Source organism: Colius striatus, chromosome 6 (genome assembly GCF_028858725.1).
Source record: "Colius striatus isolate bColStr4 chromosome 6, bColStr4.1.hap1, whole genome shotgun sequence".
NCBI classification, from domain to species: Eukaryota; Metazoa; Chordata; class Aves; order Coliiformes; family Coliidae; genus Colius; species Colius striatus.
The window spans coordinates 34,611,430-34,617,947 of record NC_084764.1 but is presented as its reverse complement, the minus strand read 5'-3'; the positions used below and the strand labels follow the sequence as shown (position 1 = coordinate 34,617,947).

The window sequence follows — 6,518 nt, the reverse complement described above, 5'->3', positions numbered from 1 at the left end:
TTTGGCTAATTTTTATGCTGGTTTCTGGCTTTGCTTTTCCCCGGCCCGGCCAGTCGCCGGGCTTAAGGGTGTCTCGCCCGGCACAGCGCAGCAGGAGACCCGCAGGAGGCAGAAACGGCCTTCGGTTCCCCCCCCTCCAGCTCCCCAGACTGCAGCCGGACCTTTCCTGCACAGACCTTTCCTCGCCCGGCAGAACAAAGCCCCCCATTGTGCATGGGAAAAAGGGAAGGAAAGCGTGACAGGGCAGCGAGAGCCGCGCCAGGACGGTGTTTCTGCAGGGATCGGGCACCCATGGCCTCACAGACGGGTCACCCCCTGCCTGCGCAGGCGCCTGCGGCCGCTGACCCCATTTTTGGGTGGCTCTGGGGCAGCCCCCGGCCCGGCAGTGGGAGGCAGTTAAATGTCCAGCAGTCCCAGATTCTCTCACATGTCTCTCTTTATTTTGGTGTGTGTCACACGTGATGGTGTGGGCGAGCAGAGGTTTCCTTCCGCCGAGCTCGCTCGGAAGGCGCTCGCTGCGAATGCCACCCTCAAATGCAGCTGCTTGCTGGAAGGGGGCTCCAAAAATAGGCTGTCGGGATCCATGTCTGGCAGGGCTCTGTGGCTCCTAGAAACACGCTTTCCTCCTACGGGAAAAGGGGGGAAAAAATAAAATCGGGATGCCTTTGCTAACAGCCGCTCCTAAAAATGAGTCAGGAATTTGTGCTGCAGGAATACAGCCTGGCCCTGCCGAGTCGGGGGTCTGCACATCCCGGGGGGCTGGCTGGGGACGTGGGGACATCGAGCTTGCTGCGTGTCCCCATCACCCACCTGGCTATGAATCTATGATTCTTTGAACGTGCGCCGAGTCGCTTTGTTGGGTGAGAAGGGAGATTTTTCGGGGTTGTTGCCTGGATTAGTGAGGCACTGGTGATGTCGCGGCGAGGAGGAGGGTGGTGGTGGGGGGATAAAGGTCCTGGCACTCGCCGAGCTCGAAACAAAACAAAGCACCAGATGGTTTCAACTTTGACATAATACACGGTGAAAAAGTGTTTGAACCGGGGCTGAAAAAGCAAATGCGGGAAGAGAGAAAGAAAAGAAAACCCCTCAGTGAGTGTCAGAGCAGAAGAATGCGTTGGAGAAAAATGGCAAATGTTAAAACCCCAAACAAAAAGCTCTCCCTCAGCACAAAGCCGTGGCTGCTAACATCTGTCCAGCAAAACCTCTTCACCAAAGCCCCCTTGCCTTTAATACTACCTTTCCTCCCCTCTGGTGTTCTGAGGACACGGCTCCATCCCTAAACGGGGCTTTGCTGGATGCTGAGGGACTCGCTCAGCTCTGCCACAGCCCTGGCACGGAGGCAGCCGGCAGTGCCACGCTGAGCCGGGGCACTCGGGCGACAGAGCTACCCCGGCTGCTGCAGAGGGGTGAATATTTTACTCTACTTTTTTAGCTCATGTCTGCTGTCCGGGGTGTCCCTGTCACAGCCCGTGGGACTGCGGGGCAAATCAGCCCCTGTCTCCGCTGCAGGATCTCATGGGGTTTTAAGCCCAGCTTGCTGTCGAGGGAAGGCTTATGCAACCCGTTGTACATCTGGCTGTGGGGCTTTTGTGTCTGCCTTACTCCTCCCCCACAAATAATTTGAACCTACAGACCAATTTCAGAGTCTCCTTAAAAAAGGGAAGAGGGCTTAAAAATTATTACATCCCTAGTATTTTCACACACACACACACAAAGAGCAGCAAAATGAGCCCAAGTACTTGTGCGAGAGCAGATTGCAGTGAGTTGAACCCCTTGTTAGCCACCAGAGAAGCCACAACCCTTGGGGACTGCTGGCTCCCTGCCACTCAGGCTGTGCCTGCCGGCGCCGAGCAGGAGCGTGGGCGGCTGATGGCTCCAGCCTCTAATTGAGGCTGCCGAGGTCTAAGTAAGGGTTTGAGTTTTGCTGGTGCCCGTGGTTGGTGTGTCAGCACCCCGCATCCCCCCCCCCCCCCCCCCGGCTGATCCTCAGTTGTGTGTCCCTCATCCAGAAAATGGGGGGCACAGGTGGGTCGGTGTGCTGAGCTGCCGTGGGTGCTGGGGTGAGGAGAGGGCTGAGTGCCATGAGGCACAGCATATGGCCCTCGACGATGCAAGGGAGCCCCGGGAGGAGGATGCCAACCCAACAGGCCCCAGGATGGCAGGGAGACAGGATGCCGTGTACGCACGGCAGGGGACAGTGGGGTGACACAGTGCTGTGACCACAGTGTGGGGCAGCCCAGGTGACATGTCATTGTATTTTTGGGACGAGGAGATGTAGAGACATGCCCTGCAGGAGTGCAGGACAGGAGGGAGCTGGGGTGATGTCATCTGGGGGGCACGACAGTGGGGAGCCGGGGTGATGCCACCCTGGGGTGCGGGATGACAAGAAACGAGGTGATGCCACTCAGGGGGGCAGAAAGGACAGAGGGGACCAGGGTGTTGCCAGGGGAGCTGCGGGACAACGTGGAGCAGCCTCGCAGCCGTCCCCCGTGGGGCGGGACACTGCCGTTAGCAAGCGGGGGCCGGGCCCGGGCGGTGCCAGCGGGGTCCCGCCGCACAAAGGCCGCCGGTTGCCCCCGCCCCGGGGCCGCCCCGCACCCCCGGGGCCGCCCCCGAGCCTCGGCCCAATAAACGCCGCCGCATTTGAACGCGGCACCTCCCCCGGCTCTGCTCTCCTCCACAACGCTCCGCTGCGGCCGGAGGCACCGGCACCGGCAGCCGCGCCGGGTGAGCCCGGGAGGGGAGCGGGGCCGCGCCGCCGGGGTGCGGGGAAGGACCGCGGGAGCAGAGGGGGCATTGCCGGGGTGGGGGAGGGACCCCGCGGAGGAGGGACCGGCGGCTGCGGTGGGCGGAACCGGAGCCCGGCCCGGCCCTTCCCGGCGCGGGCAGCCGCATGTGCGGGGCACCGTCCCGGGGCGGCGGGGAAGGGGCGCAGCGGGCGAGGTGGGTGCGCGGGGAAGAGGGCAGGGGGAGCGCTAGAAGGAGATGCGGCGTGCTGGAAGAGAGGGGCGGTGGGCATAGGGTATTGTAAGCTAGAGGGTGCAGGGGGGAGGGTGGTGTGTGTTTGAAGCGTGGATGGGCGCGGAGGGGACGTGCGTGGCGGGGGTGGATGGGGGACAAGCCAAAGCCCCCGCGGACCCCGGCAGTGGCCTTCGCACTGGTGGCCGCTGGTCCGGCGGGGTGAGTGGCACCGGGCGCTGCTCGCCCTCTGGCCAAGGGCACCGCGTCCTGCGATGCAGCCCTGTCCCGGAGCCAGAGGGATGCTCCAGCACCCCGAAGCGTTGTGGGAGCGGGTCCTGGGCCAGCTCTCCCCGGGCCGAGTTGAGGAAGCAGCGGGCCGCGGCCGGAGGAATTAATAGCGGCAGTTGTTTTGTCGATGGCGAAGCCCTCGCTGTCACCAGACGGCATCTGCTGTCTGGTCACAAACCGCGGGCCCGTCACCTCTGGCGCATCTGGGGAAGGATGGGGCTGAGGCTGGGAGCCGGGAAAGCAGGAATCGGCGGCCCCGGAGAGTCCCCGGAGCTGGGGACAGCGGGGGTTTGCCGTGCAAGCGGGTGGGTGCCTTTATCCCGCCCATCTTCCGCGTCCGCTCACGGGCGCGGGGACGGCAGCGCGATGGATGCGCGGCGGTAGCGCCGTGATGCGCTACGGCCCGGGCTGAGCTCCGCGGGACTTACCGCATCCATCCCTTATTTCCCGGCATGCGAGCCGTCCCCCGCCTCGCTTTGTTTACTTCTGAAATCATCAGCTTTGTGCCTCTACCTTGGGTTTTATCGCACTCGGGGCTCCCCGAGTTAGTGCAGTGCAACTCCAGCCCGATTTGCAAAATCAAACCAGATGGGCGCTTTGTTTTTCCTTACTGAGGGGAAGGCTGCTTAGTGAAAGACCCCATTACAATGCAAATACCGGCCTGGCGTGAATATTCAAAACGCTGTGCTGCTTTTGAAGCTCTTTACATAAATTGATAGCTCTTTATATGCCGGTGCTGTTTTGCTAATCTGGAGTGGAACTTGGTTAACAGAATCTCTCTTTTTCTTCCCCTTTCTGCCAACTTTGGAGGATTTGGCCGTGTTTTGGGGAGCACGGTGAGAGGTGGCATTCGGGTGCAAAGCAGCTGGTGCTGGGCTGCAAAAATTATGACTGTGCTCAATGGGGAGGAGGAACCTCCAGCTGTAAAGCTGATTTTGGTGGAGACCCTCGAAGAGCTGGGTGTGCTGTCAAGTGATTTACAGATATTTGGGTGCCTCATTGTCCTTTTGGGCTTTTTTTTCCCCTGCCTTTTCTTGGGTTTCTCTGCATGGTCCTTTGTGGAGCTGCTGCTCCCCAAGAGGAGGTGGGGTGTTGCTGGATGGGTTGAGCTCCAAAATCAACTTGATATGGGAATGTAGATGGTGAATCCTGGCAGCTTAACCACAGCTACCATGGATGAGATGGTTCATTAGGAAAAGGAGATAATGTGTCAGATAAAGCAACTCCAGCAAGGGCTCAGGGGTCTGCTTTCAGTGCCTGCAGGGCATCTCCAAATTCTGCCATTGAAAACTGGGGTCGTTGTGGTTTTTGCCACCTATGTTCACATTGTTCCAGTTCTTACATGGGCAGAGGGGAAGACAAGTTACTTTTAACCTGCCTGCATGTGGCCTTGCCCTTCAGCATGAGCTGGATGCCACCAAATGGTTAAATCCTGGGGAGCAGAGGCTGATGTCTTGGGAGTGACCACAGGATGCTGCTCTGCTGGGCACTTAATAGCTACTAATTGCCAGGCCCTTGGTTGAGGCAGCCAAGAATAACATTGCTGTTATAACTCTTTGCTGTCTCTTAAAGCAGGTAACTTGCTTGAGGTCACTATTGCCTTCTGTAGAGGGCTAGTTGGAAGGAGACAGCTTAGCCCATAGCCCTGGAGAGGGCTGGCTGGTGATGCAGCCCATGGGGGCATCTGGGCAGAGCATCCCCAAATGCTCCGTGTTGTGCCCCTGCACAGCAGATACGGTGCTATTTGCATTAACACCCTTTTGCACAAAGAACTTGCAGTGTTTCTTACTTGATGGTGCTATTGATTGGTCAGGTAATGTGTGACCTTGCTAGTTGCAGAGGTGAGAGCTCAGGGGTTGGTGTTGATTCCAGGCACTTAAAATGTGATGTGATAATCATTGTTTAAACCTCTATTGTTTGAGTTAAATTTAGCTGAGAGTTTACTCATATCAGGCCTCTACATTGTGTGCTGTGAAGGTTATCTGGCAGTCGGGAGGGGGTGGATTTAAAGGAAGGAAAGAAACTGGTGAAAACTTCCTCTTCTGACCGCACCTGAGTGCTTCCCAGGGCTTGTTACAGGGAGAAGAGGAAGAATAATATGGTGTGGCTCTAACTAGTTGTAAACCTGCACCTTTCTGCACTGTCTACTCAAGCTGGTCATTTTGTGGGGCTTAATACAATGCAGAAGGCTAGTGATAAATCAGAACAAAGTGATGCCCTGTGTGGGGAATGGCCCCTCTCCCTCCTTGCAGGGGACCAGGGAGCCCCCGCTCAGCTGCTGCCTGCCCGCCCCTATTATCCTGCGGCTCCGGCCGCCCTCCTGCATCTCAGCTGCTGGCCCATCTGGAGTGGAGATGAAAGGCTGGGCTTTAATTCAGGCTTTGTGTGCCTCTTGTATTCCCCCCCTCCCCTCTCACCCCTTTCTCTGCTGCCAGCCTCCCAGCCCAGACCCTACCAGCCAGCCCCAGCGTGCGAGTGCGGCGGGCTGATGCTGCTGACCTCATTATTTTGACTGCTGGGTGATGCCAGGCAGCCTCGTGAGTGAGCTCATCAGGTAGGAGGGATGGGGTTTGGGTGGTTTTTTTTTCTCTTCTCGTTTCGAAGCACTGCTGAATAATTCAGCTGGGAGTAGGCATCTTGGGTCACCTTGCACAGCCGGCTGCGTGCCGGAGTCGGCTTCCTAAGATGGAGGTTGTGCAGGATGCGTGCGGGACCGCCTCGCTGCCGGCAGCTCGCTGTCCTTGACTGACTGACTGCAGGTAGGCAGAGAGCCTTGTTGCCATTCTTCATTTCTTTCTAGTGCTTTTTATTCTGGGAAGCATGAAATCCCCTCCCTGGGCTGCTTGGGGGTGGCTGCATCTCGCTGAGCCCAGTGAGCTCCGACCCTCCCTCACCGTGGGGACACACGAGGCTGCCAAGGCCACTGTGAGCCTGCCAAAAACTCCCCTAGGCTGCAGGGCAGATCTGTCCTCAGATGGTGGCCATGAACCCAATGCTCTTCTCCTTTGGGGATCATATTTTTCTTGCTGGTTTTATGAGCTCCACAGTGTCTCCATCCTCAGCCCATCTGGACTCATCCAGGGTGAATTTTTGGGACTGCACTCAGAGGCAGTGACCCCAGAGTTCCAGCAGCGTGAGTGCTTGGGGACATGTTGGGAGGTGACATTTAGATCTCTGCACTGTGTAACTGGGGGAACTGGTTCTGGCGGTGTTAGAGAGGTCCCTGGGGGGCAAGAGGTGGCTGATCCTGAAGGTAAGAGGCTCAAAAC

General features: G+C 58.3%; 1 protein-coding gene across 1 annotated transcript in view; it reads left to right on the top strand.

The window, feature by feature from the left end:
• Nucleotides 1–2,675: 2,675 nt before the first annotated feature.
• NIN (ninein) overlaps nt 2,676–6,518 on the top strand; it is a 61,734-nt gene continuing 57,891 nt past the window's right edge. The window contains exon 1 of the mRNA XM_061997906.1: nt 2,676–2,727. The gene's annotated coding sequence lies outside the window, so the exon portion shown is untranslated. The remainder of the gene's footprint in view (nt 2,728–6,518) is intronic.